This window comes from Mus caroli, chromosome 5 (assembly GCF_900094665.2).
Source record: "Mus caroli chromosome 5, CAROLI_EIJ_v1.1, whole genome shotgun sequence".
Lineage (NCBI taxonomy): Eukaryota > Metazoa > Chordata > Mammalia > Rodentia > Muridae > Mus > Mus caroli.
In genome coordinates this window covers 84,381,278-84,394,412 of record NC_034574.1, presented here as the reverse complement: position 1 = coordinate 84,394,412, position 13,135 = coordinate 84,381,278, and the positions used below count along the sequence as shown (strand labels likewise).

General features: G+C 38.7%; 1 long non-coding RNA gene across 1 annotated transcript in view; it reads left to right on the top strand.

Moving 5' to 3' along the window:
* The window catches only part of LOC110295484, a 31,974-nt gene extending 19,768 nt beyond the window's left edge, over window positions 1–12,206 (top strand). Inside the window, exon 4 of the long non-coding RNA XR_003836747.1 lies at window positions 11,879–12,206. This is a non-coding gene — a long non-coding RNA (uncharacterized LOC110295484). The remainder of the gene's footprint in view (window positions 1–11,878) is intronic.
* The last annotated feature ends 929 nt before the right edge of the window (window positions 12,207–13,135 follow it).

The window sequence follows — 13,135 nt, the reverse complement described above, 5'->3', positions numbered from 1 at the left end:
CTTGGTTTCTGTTGGTAAGGTTCTTGTGCTTACCTTTCATCATCTGTTTATCTATGGTGTTAGTTGGTCTTGCTGTCTCTGACTGGAGCTTGTTCCTCCTATGGGCTTTTAAGCCTATGTCAGCACTCCTGGCAAGACCAGGTCTCTCCTGGACAGGGTTTGGGTTTGGAGGGCTGTGGAACAGCCTTAGCTCCCAGGTGCTGATGGAGACCACAAACATACTTTTAAGAAGATACTCTTATCCTGTCAGAGAATTTTCCAGAGAGGTTTCTCTGATTCTCAGTTTCTTGAGACTCTCTTTTTCCATTAGTACTTTTTATGAAAGTCATGCAGTTAATATTCCAATAGCCAGAAAACTGAATGTATTTGCTCAGTTGGTGAATTGCCATGATTTCAGTTCCTCAAGGCTTCAAAGGTAGTTTGCTGCTGCCATTTGGTTCTCAGCTCTTCCATTCATCCTAACATTCACAGAGCTTTGAGAAATAGTCCTAAGTCCATGCTTAGACGCTACAAGTAATAAACAGAGACACTACCTCCCCTGTGAGTTCACACCTCCTTAGTAATGCAGTAACTTCTTTCTTGGTGCATTATTTGAGTCTTTCAGTTTGTTGCCTTATTGGTTTGAAACTCTGAAAAATAGCTTGTTCCACTAACCAAATGTTCAGAGTAAACTGTGTGATCAGAAACAGAAATTGGAGGCTGTAGGGCAGAAATGATGATTGATGGCTTTTTCCTCAAAGAGAGAAAAAAAGTTAAAAAACATTAAATATATAAATGTATCATATCACCATGACATATCAAGATAATAACATTTGCTAGCTTGGTTTAATTATGATAAGAATTATAATAGCCAACATTTTCAATCATCTTGTATGTATTTCTTCCTTGTAACATCTCATTGTTGATAATGTTACTGAGAATAATTTATAAATGAGGAAACAGCCCAATGACATTGTGGTAAGTAGTCAAGTTGACATTGCCAAGGAATGCCATCTTATTGCAAGATTTTCTAATCATTGGTCTGGGGGCATGTCTGTGGGGGATATTTTTATCATAATACCCCCACTGTGGGCATCACTATTCCTTAGTCAGGAGATTTTGGACAGTATAAAATAATGGAGAAAGCTAGTGTGAGTACTAACAGGGATGACTACACTTTTTCTATCATGGTTGCAATGTGACTGGGTGCTTCTGGTTTCTTCCACTCTGACTTCAGCAATGTCTGTAATTTGGAATTGTGAGTCAAACAATGCTCTCTTCCCCTTTAGTTGCTTTTGTCAGGGTATTTTATCATTGCAACAGGCCTGTAAGCTAATCCTTCTCTTTGGGGCCTGCATAGTAACTGAGTCCTTTAGGGGAGTCTTAAGTGAGTTTTAATTACATTCAAAAGAAGTGCATATTTCAGCACTATATTTTTGTAACAATTCTATGGGAAAGACCTTGAGAAGTTACATGAATGGGATGTACTCAGAGAAGACATCAAGCATTAAAGAACGAAGCCTCAGCTCACTATCTCTGATTGTCACTGACTAGAGCTCAATGGAAGAATCAACATAGGGCTTGTTTATACCTTTAAAAAGGTATTTATGAGTCAAGAAGTATTGTGCTAAGCACAAAGAAACAGAAACAAAGAGTGTGGCTTTATAAAAGAAATGAATTCTAGGATTCTTATGTCAAGAGATGTTAGTATTATCTCATTAACCACTAAAGATCTGTCTTTGGTTAAAACTCACAAATAAATACCCTTTGGTGTGATTAGAAGAAGCAAGTGACTTCTTGAGATTAAGAGTGAAACAGCTTAACCGGGAAAATATTGTCACTAGCCTTCAGCTCTTGTGGCCATATCCAGGATTTCTATGGAAGCAAAAGAGCAAAACAGTGATATAGTCCTGCTCTTGTGCCAAGTTACACACACAAGGCCCACAGAGTGGCCACCCCACCTCTACTTCCCTGCTAAGTGGCTGTTGAAAGATCAAAACCACAGAGACACTCCTTGCCCTCTGAAAGAGCATTCATTAATGAATTCATGCATTTATTTATTCTTTCACTTAATCCTCAAATATTTGGAGAGTCTAGAGCTACCTAGAAACTGTCTCCTGGGGGCACAGCCAATTCTCAGGGAGAGCTAGATAGGATGTTTGATCTGACATTTTCCAGTAAGAGCCATCTAAAACTGTCTCTTTTTAAAAAATTATTTTTAAGAAAGAAAACTGCTGAACTTTGAGGAATATCAGCAATTTATCTGGTTAATAACATAAGCTAGACTATTTCTAAAATGCTTCTAAATGGGCTGTGTCTTAAACCACATGGTTCGATGTTGTATCACTGCAATGAGTCTCCAACTCCAGGCTTCTGATGCTCATATTTTTGAAAGTCATATTTTTCTTCACCTAATCAAGGCTTTGGATTTAGTCTTTAACACAGAAGGTGAAAAGTGTTTATACTCCTGGGTGAAATGAAGCAGGGAAATAAATGAAAGAAATTTTAAAAAGAATGAATCCTTTTGGGAATCGGTTACATATTAGGCAAGTTACATACATCTTGTATGTGGTTCTTATAGGAAGTAGATTGGTTAGGTAGTCTATTTCCCACATGATAAACCTGTCCAGCAGGCAACCTGCTGTCACATGGTCACATACCTTGTCTTGGGCTAGGCATAGCTGGCCTTCCAATTCACATCTGTCTGCTTCCCAAGTCATGCTCTTGTTACCAAGCACACATAATTTACCTTGATTTTATCAAACACTTCACTCAAGTGTGCTTACTACACTGTACTAGACTGTGAACTATACTAATAAGTATTAAAATTCATTCTAAGTAGAGAAAATTAATCAAAATACATTGGTTCATGGCAAAAAAGTGGGAATGTAGAGAGTGGGCTTAAGGAAATTAAGACTGCAGAGCCAGAGGAGGCCTCCCTGGGAAGTAGGGCTCATCAGATATTTGAACGAGAAACCAGAGTCAATAAAGCAGATATTTCCTGAAGAGGGAAAAGCAAGTGCAAAGTTCTGAGAGGTATGTTGGCTATGTTTAAAAAGAGTGATGTGGGAGTTCTGACAGGCTAGAGAGAAGCCAGGATGAAGAGAGTGACAGGGGAGCAGCTATAATTCCTGCTGGGGAGCAGACTGTATAAGGTTGTGTATCTTTACCAGAGTAAAGATGCTGAGAAACGAAATCTTGGAATAGTATGAGTTGCTAAATGACGTGGTTGCCTATGTTTCAAATGATCACTCAGGCTTCCATGCTAAAACAGCCTATAGAAGGGAGAGGTAAGAGTTGAACAAACTTGGGAGTTAAGCAAATGTGAGAGTTGGAACCCTCTTGAGCAAGAATGGAAGCCCCAACATGCTTAGCCGGAGAGGTTCTGCCTGGAAGTAGATTCTATACCAGCTTCTGGGATGAATAACAAGTATAAATTCCCAAGGGAATATAAATATTGATTGTCTGAGATAAACTTTGAAAGAAATAGTGGAATAATGGAGTGAGATCCCAGTGGTCAAGGGGCTAGCACTTGTAAGAGAGGAAAGGTATCAAGTGTTTCCTCAAGAGGTGGCCTTGACTCTAAGAGATTGTCCAAGATTAGAACAATCAAGGGAAGGTAAGATCTGGAAGGTGGCTACAGTGTGGAGATAGTAGGCAAGATTAGGAGTAGAGTGGGGAATTTATTTATTTTCTATAAAAGATCAGAGGGTAGCTACATTAATCTTATATGCCATATGGTCTCTGTGTAACTCCAAGAGTTTACTGCTAGATGCAAAAAACAAAAACAAAACAACCCAACAACAACAAACAAACAAAAACCAAGCCAGCCATGGACAATATGCACAAGAATGCAACTGCATGCTCATCTGCTAATCAGACTTTGCTCAGAAACAGTAATTCAGATTTGACTCAAGGATAGTCTTTTAGTTAGGTTACTATTATTGTGATTAAATACCATGACAACAAGTAACTTGGGAGGAAAGGATTTATTTTTCTTAAATTTTCAGAGCAGGAACTAGAGTAAGAAACTTGAGGCAGGAGCTAAGGCAGAGGCCATGGAGGAGTGCTACTTAGTGGCCTTCTCCTCAAGGCCTGCTCAGCCTACTTTCTTAAAGCACCCAGGCCCATAAGCCCAGGGGTGTCACCACACACAACTGACTGGGTTCTCCCCCATCAATCACTAATTTAAAAAAAATCCCCCACAAGTATGTCTACAGCTGGATCTTATGGAGATATTTTCTCAATTGACATTCTCTCTTATCAGATGACTCTAGTTTGTGTCAAGTTGTCCTGAAACTATCCAGCACAGATATGAAAGAATTTAATCAAGTAGACTTGGCAAAAGGAGCCATCTAAACCTCTCACAATGTTAACAATATAACAGTATCTATCCTTGTTATCCTGCGCTCTCTCTCTCTCTCTCTCTCTCTCTCTCTCTCTCTCTCTCTCTCTCTCTCCTTCCCTCCCTCCTCCCCCTCCCTCTCTCCATAATCACAGGATTGTTTGTAACCCAGGTTGCTTTCCCTGTGTAGCTGCAATGACCTAGAAATGTACTGCCTGGATGCCAGACATGAGCCACTAACTGGGTCCTATGAAGTACTGGGATCCATCTCAGGACTTCTGCATGTTAGCCAAGCATGGTCTATCAGCACATCTACACTCATACTCCCCTCAGAAGTCCACACAAGAGTCAGTATAGTATTACTGCTCTCTTGATTCCTTGAGAGCAAAGTAACATAATGACAGCAAATATGCAAATCCCAGCTGCGTGGAAGTTATCACAAACTCAAACAACAAACTAAAAGGCGCCCTTTTCCTACTCTTTCTTTATAAAACATATTTTATTTTCTAAGTATGAGTGTTTTGTCTGTGTGTCTGTATGTGTGTGCACAGATGTGGATCTGTGCCTAATGCCGGCATGTTGCAGGAGAGGGTGTTGAATCCCCTGAAACTGAAGTCACAGAGAGTTGTGATTCTCAAAATAGAACTGGGCACTTCTGCAAGAGAACCAGGCTCTCTGAAATAATGAACCATCTCTTTAGCTCCTTTCTTATGATGTCTTAAGAAGTGGAGGCTTGCTGGAGGCCAGCTTCCACATTCCATGTTGCACTCCAATAAAAATCATCCCCAAAGATATTCACCTAAAAATATAATATCCAGACAAAGTTGGCCACTCTTTTCCCTCAAGATGAGACTCACAGTGTATTTCAACACAGACCCCAGTGTTACCTTTTATAGAATAGTGGGCTCATTTACTCATTTCTGTCATCCATTTGTTCTTTTTTTTTTGCATTTTATTTAAAAACAAACAAAACTTTGTAGGCCTGTGGATAGGGCTTAGTGGTAGAGCAATTGCTGAACATTTGTAAGGTTTTGAACTAAAAAGAGATCTCGTTTGCACATTTGTCTACCTATTTCTTGCTGTTCTTTTGAAACAGATCATCATGTTGTCCAGGTTGACCTTGAACTTATGATGAACTGGAGGTTGACTCTGAGATCCTGATCTCTGGTCCCTAAGTACTGTGATTACTTCATGCCTAACTTTAGACTTGTTTTTTGACTGACAAGTTCTCCTTGATTCCATTAGCAACTGGCTTCCACTGGTATATAGGACCAATGTGGAAACTCTCTGAGCTCAGTTCAGAGGTCTGAGTGTGACATTTCAGCTGGCCTAGAGGACAAGAAATAAGAGACACTGAGGTACAGTGCTATAGGCCTGTACTACAGGGCAAAGACTGAACAACAGGCATGGGGCCAGAGGCGGGGGAAGGGAGCATTGTATGTGTCTATCGTCGGGTGTTCAGAATCACCAAAGCTCCCAGAGTGAGAAGGCATTACAAAAGTGACATTGAGGATTGCTCAAATTAGATGCTCTTTGGAAATGACCTCTGTGTATTCTTCATCTTTTCTGTGTGACACTTTCCTATGCCTCAAATTGAGCTGTCTCTGAAGTCACACCTATTGCAAAGCCTTCTCTGGGCCACTAAAGAGCAATAGAACAATGGAGCTAAAGAGAAGTGAGGAGCTCCTTAGATGACTGGATTTTCCCTTTATCCCTTTGTGACAGATGGTATTGGAAGTGGAAAAGAAGATCTCATGTAGCAGTAGTTCTTGGCTCCCAGGAAAACACAATGACAGGGAAGACAAGGGCTGTCACTACATCTGTGCTATTACTCCTACATCTTACAGCTTAGTTCTCCTGTCCTTTTAACCTGTTTTTCATAAATTGTGACACCTCTGAAGTAATGGTCATTTGGATTGTTTTATTTCATCACTGTCCACAATCTGTAAACTACAAAAGTCTTCATCATGACAAGTGACCTTTGTTTATCTTTATGAATTAAAATCTACAAACAAAGGAGCTGTCTCCAGAACCCACAGTTATACCAGAAAAAAACACACAAAAGAATAGAATTCAACTCAGAGGGAATGGTGGCTTCACCCAGTCTCTTCTAATGAAACTACTCCTTCGGAAATGTGTTTGCCCTGACACAGCACTTGGCCTGCAAACAGTGGCATTATTAATGTAAATTATTCCAGTCTTGTGGTTTGATAGATAGATTAATGATCTCGAATCTCAAAGATAAATGCTGTGCTTGTGTAATGAGGTCAACAATCACCAAAGGCCACTGGAGGCCTCTGACAGGGAAAAACCAGTGGTTAAGATCTGTATGTTGTTAGCTCATCTGGGTGATGTGACCCTGGACTCTGATGCTTAGAAAGCCAGCACCAGCTACTGAATCTGCTAATTAACTCTAGCAGCTTCCAGGTTCTCTTGGGACATCTTATCATCTGTCCCTCTTAAAAAATTAAAAACTGAACATCAGTAGAACTCAAAAGAGATAAGATCTACCCTTAATAATACTCCATTAAACTATATACTCCTCCTGCTCTTTGTTCTAATATATAGGACAGTATGCCACTAAATTCATGAGTCCTATGTTTTGCTCAGTTTCTATTATGAAATATAACTTTTGCTTGATGATTAATTTATTATTTGTACTCCCTATATATTATTGTATTGTTTAATTTTTGTATTTATTAACACTCATACTGTGACTAACAGAAATCTATCCCAAAATATCTTAAGAATAAAAGAGTTCTTTGACTTCCATGTAAAAAGTATGGAGGTAGATTTAGATATACAGTAATTAACATATCATTCCAAAATTTTTTCCTCTTTATAGGATTCGAACAGGAAGGAAGGATGCTTTTGCCAACCTTTTTCTCTGGTAGCATCAGCAATGTCTCCCATGCATTTGAGAAGAATGAATTTTCTATATGATTTAAGTAGAAAAAATACTACTTTAAACAAAAAGAAAAAATTCAGGGATGTTTGAAAGAAAATGTTCTTAGGTATGCATTTCAGGTAGGGTGGTGTAGTTTTGAACACAAACTGTAGATTTTCCTGTGTTGGCCATAGCGTATCATGTAGGGTCTCTAAACAGTGAAACTTCAGTAAGAGTTAAGCCTTGGAAGGATTAATATAGTATCAACATGAAGAGTAGATTCTACAAAGTTAAGATGAAGTCATGGTTGTTCATCACAAAATGCAAGGCTTTGAGAACCTTACCTTAGATTAAACTGATGGCAATGCACAAAGGAGAAAAAGTATTGAATATACCTGAAATGTTGACTATGCAGGAGTTAGTCACCAGTTATAAGTTAGAGTGCAGAAGCAGAAGAGAATAAAGGAAAGAGAATAGGTAAAATATTACTTCTGGTCTTCATGTGAAATGGCAGTTCCTTCTGAGATAGGATGAATGAAGATGAATGAAGAGAAGGCTTGCTGGCTTGGGTGGGTGTTGAAGTGTTTGACAGCCCAATATGGAGCATGGAGCCCTGTAATAAGCTCACCCAAGGACCTGCAAGCATCACCTGGGAGAGGTTCAGAATGCTTACCTGTGAAGCAAGCATGAAGAAGTCATGACTGCTATGCATTTTAGGCCTCACGTGGAGAATTTTTTAATCTCTACTGTTTTCTCATTTGTGCAAATCTAAGAATAACATTTGCAGGGGGCAGGGAAGAGTATTTTAGAAAGAACAAGAGCCAAATGATCACAGTAAGAGGGCCTGCTGTATCAGGAAGCAATCCGAACTATCATTTTCCAATGTAAAAAGTTTAGGATTAGAGTTTGATGGGATGTAGGCTTGAATAAGATAAGGAGGCCAGAGGATTCAGAGTTACACCTGGATTTTACAGGATTATCTAGGATAGATCCCTGAGGTCTTTTTAAAGATTGTCCTAGGTGTTGGGGATTGGTTCTAATGTGGTCTTATTTTAGCTCCCAAAAAGCTGCACTTCCACACCTGAGATCTATGCCCAAAGCTGGTTTTGATGGATAATAAAGAATTGCCACTTCTGTATTTGTCAGGCACTGGCATAGCCTCATATCATCATCTATTGGATGGAACACAGGGTCCCAAGTGAAGGAGCTAGAGAAAGTACCCAAGGAACTGAAGAGGTCTATAGCCCTATAGGAAGAACAACAATATGAACTAAGTAGTACCCCCAGAGCTTCTGTCTCTAGCTGCATATGTAGCATAAGATGGCCTAGTCGGCCATCAATGAAAGGAGAGGTCTTGAGAAGATTCTATGCCCCAGTACAGGGGAATGGCAGGGCCAGGAAGTAGGAGTGGCGAGCAGGGAGATGGGGGAGGGTATAAGGGATTTTGGAGAGGAAACTAGGAAAGGGGATAACATTTGAAATGTATATGAAGAAAACATCTAATTAAAAAAAGGAAAAAAGAAAAGAAAATATATAAAAATAGAACTGCCATACAGCCAAATGGCTAGGCAGAAAGACTGAGGCAGGTCTTTTAGGTTGTACAGTTGAGGGGCTGGGAGAGAGAGGAGAGGAGGAAAGTGCCATGACAGGGAATCAGAAAGATGAAACTTAAAGGACCTCTGGCATGTAAGAGGCCACTTCCCTGATTGGGTCTGGAGTAGCAGAGATGAAATGTTGACTTAACAAGTTGACTCAGGAAAGTTGGAGGGGCGAATGTCTGCTAGCCACAGGGATATTTAAAAGTGTCCAGCCATTGAGAAAGTCAAGGTAAATCAAAATTAGCTGGCACGAGTGCATGTGTGCATGAGTGTGGGCATGCCCGTGTGTGTGTGTGTGTGTGTGTGTGTGTGTGTGTGTGTGTGTGTGTGTGTGATATTCTCAGATCCAGAGAGCTCTTGGGTAGGTACGGTATGCATGAAACCTGCTGGGAGCCAAAGTGGTTTAACTAATTCACCGCTATGTCCAGGAATTTGTCAAGACAGTCCTAAAGCTCCAAAAGGGTAGTGAATGAAAACATTTTACTTAAATGTTATAGTTATCATTTTTTAATGTTATTCATCCATATGGGAAAGTGGAAGTTTTTCATCTGTAGTAATATGATTGAAACGCTTAAGTCGATATATTAAATCACATAACCAGACAGAAAGAAGACGTCAGCCCAAATATAGACTTATGTTACTAAAGAGTGGGAATGTCCAAGGTATGTGCATAAAGAGGAGGCTGTACTTGGTTACTGCTTACTGTATGAATGTGTAGAAATACCATGCCAAACTTCAATAATATGTGAAAGTAACACACAATAATAAAGTGAAATAAGTTGAAAACATTTAATATAATCCCAAAGGTATCAGGGCTACGAAAATGGCTCAATGAATAAAGGCATTTACTGTAAAACCATAGGAGCTAGGTTTGATTTCAGAGATCCATATGACAGTAAGAGATAGCCGACTCCTCTAAATTGTCCTCTGACTCCCACATGGTACTGCAATGTGAGCTTAAGCACACACACTGAAGTTTGATTTTTTTTTTAGAAAAAGTTAAAACTTAATAAAGTTATCAGTATGAACTTTAGTAGTTAGTTTTGGATGCTAGTGATTTTGATTGAGGATGAGAGAGATGAGGTATAAAACCTTAACTACTAAGGACCTAGCAAGGAGGGTTAGATCAAGGGATCTTGTAATGATAAAATAGTTTTGAGAAGGAGAAACTAGCCAGATAACAAATTAGAGGGAAAAGGAATCTTGACTATCAAACACAATCATTTACAAGGTACTATCAAGGAACCAGCGACACATCTTAATATTTTTAATGCTGCTTGAGTCTTATACTCAATATGGATATTTTTCTTAATGATATTGTTTAGCCTAATGGAATATTAATAAATTCATGATGTTCAAGCTATACATGGCATGATGAATCTAAGGAAATGTATGACCGAAGACATGACTAAGGTACTGGGCAAAATCATTTTGAAACAGCAGAAACTATTACAGAATGTACATGAGGGTAGCCCTGGGAAGTGTCCATCACTTATATTTCATCCTGCCAAGAGTTTGAAAGGTAATGATACAATGTGAAGAAAGTTACGTTTATGACTTAAGTTAATGATCGAATGCAGTAAGGCAGAAAAGTACCAAGGAACATGATCAGAATGGTCAGATAGTGTCATGCTCATCAAATGAAATAAACAAAGAATGCTCAGACATTCTATTGGTAGTGGCAGTAGGAATCTTCATCAATACGTGTGGGTAGCATAACTTCCCCAGAGTGCCCAGTGAAATTGACTTCAAGCCTAAAATGTGATGATTCTATGCCATCATGTTGAGCTGGAAGTCATAGTTTGGCTTTTCCACTCATGCCTTCTTACACTGCTTTGTATACATTGAGGACTTTGTTTACATGTAAATTAATGCTCTCATGCTTGTTCTGGCTCTTGGTTTGCTGATGAATACATTCCCTGAGTCTGTGAGGATGAGAGTCAGCTGTCCGTGCCGTTCCTTGAACTATGTAAAGGACACACTAGCTGTCTGCTTCACTACTTATCTTAGAAACTCCACCACCATCCTGTAAAGAAAATAAGGTGATAAGCGCTCATCTAAGGACAAAGCAAAAACAAAACAAACAATCCTCCTGTCACATAGTCCAGTCATATTAACCCTTGGTGGCCATCAAGAATCACGGCCTTTTCCCAGCTCAAGCTCTTGTCTGATTATGCAGCGGCAGGGAAAAACCAACATTTTCCAACTCATTAGTCACATGACTTTTTGTACTTTTCCATTTTTGAGTGACTTTCATGTGCTCTCTGCCAGGTCCCAATCCTGTTAAAAATGTATTTGAAGATGTGGGTTCATGCTCAATGTCTTAATGATGGAGAGAAACCCCTTTTTCTTAAACCCAACCTATGATACTCATTGTATGTCAGGCAACTAGGATGATAGCATTTTCTGCCTAGGAGGCCAATAAAATGCAGTTGAGTGTTAGCCTCCTCTACAAACCCATACAAAGCTGCCTTGCTTTAATTACTGCTGGGTAGATGTTCCTTGGATGGTCCTTAAGGGTCCATGCAAAGAGCCAAGAAATTGATAGCAATTTCTGGATGTGTTAGGCATTGCTCATAAAAAAAAAGCATATGGAATTCAGCTGACATGATATAGTAACATATGGGGATGAGGAAATTCTAGTTATTTAATTTTAGAGTGTATTTTTCCCCCAGTATGCATAGCCTACTTCTCTTGCCTAGGTAATCATTTTTTTCTCTCTCTCTAGTTGACATATGTTTGTTTTTTTTTTTTTGTTTTTTGTTTTTGTTTTGTTTTGTTTTTTGTGAAGTGGTCATGACAGAGGCCATAGCATTAAAGTCAACTCCTGTCTCTTCAGTGTTGATTCCTGAAGCTGTCAAAACTTAAAACAACAACAACAAAAAGGAACAAGAAAATACAATACTCCAGACATCAATTCACAGGTCTTTAGTGAGAATACAGGAGACAGGAAATTTTGGATTAGCTCTACTGAAATCTGTTTGGCATTAATGATGCTTTGTCAATAGCATGAGTAACACCAATTTTTAAGTATAATCCATAATTAATTGTTTATAAATCATCTCTTAGGTGTCCTGGAAGCACAACATCTACAGTGACATTTATTAAGACTTGATGCTCCTAAGAAGTCAAGGTCTCCACTGCGAAGGAATTGTTCTTACAGTGACACGTTTTTCTTCCACAAGACTGATCCTTTTTGTGTAATACTACTAAGAAAGCATTCCACTGCACAGTGGCTTGTCTAGGAAGATTCAAAAGTTTTGATTTTGTCCAAACAATGTATGTTTTATATTTAAGAAATAAAATTTCTGGAATTCAGGATGCTGTATAGTGTGACAAAGCCCTTTAACCCCAATGCATGAAAGACTAAGTTGAGAAAAGTAAACGTTCAAAGCCATCCTAGGCTATGTGGTGGTATTCTGTCTTTTTCATGCATACTCTCTCTCAAGATTGTGGAAAAGTTCATGCAAAAGAATTGTAAGGGTGCCTTATTAAAGCTCTGTTGGCAAGGTAAGTTTATTTGGGCATTTGAATTGCCAAATCTTGAAAACAATTTCAAAGTTATACATTTTAGTCATATGAAAGGCTATTTCCTATGAAAGGCTAAGTTTTCCTTGTTGTAAATGTTTTAAAACTTTAACATAGTGCTATAATTCACCTGCTCACAGAACCAAGGCATAAGTGTATTTCCTAGTCAGTGTTGAATCTATGACTAATTTCCATAATTTAGTGCTAAATTCTAATTCCTGTTGATATGGTTTCAGAGAATTTAAACTCATTTCAATGTTTAGCCAAGCAAGGCAGAATAATGAAAATAATCTCTCATAAAAATGTCTATTAATGCAATATAGGAGCAATGCAGGGACAGTCGTTATCCTGACTTGGGGTTTGGCATGCAGTCCCTTCTCCATTGCAGAGAATGTCACAGTTTTAAAGAAAGGAATGTACATGTATATAGTCACATAAAAATGAAAGCCATAAGAGTTGCTGAAATTCTACTCAAGTTGTACTAAAGATGATTAGTACAAGCTCACAGGGCTTTCCCAAGACAGCAGCACTGTAGTTGAGTGTTTTGTAACACAAATGGCTCTGTATAAAGAATAGAGCCATTTGGGTACATATTGCATAATGTACCCAGACAAACTGGGTCATTTCAAAAACAGAAATACACTGAATGCCTTAAATATTGTCTTTCCAAATTCCTATCTTGAATTTTTGACATCTAATATCTCAGAATGTGAACATAATTAAAAATGTAATTAAATGAGGTAAGACAATATAAAAATTAATAAAATGGGACCCCAAATGACCTTTATGTGTGTCTAT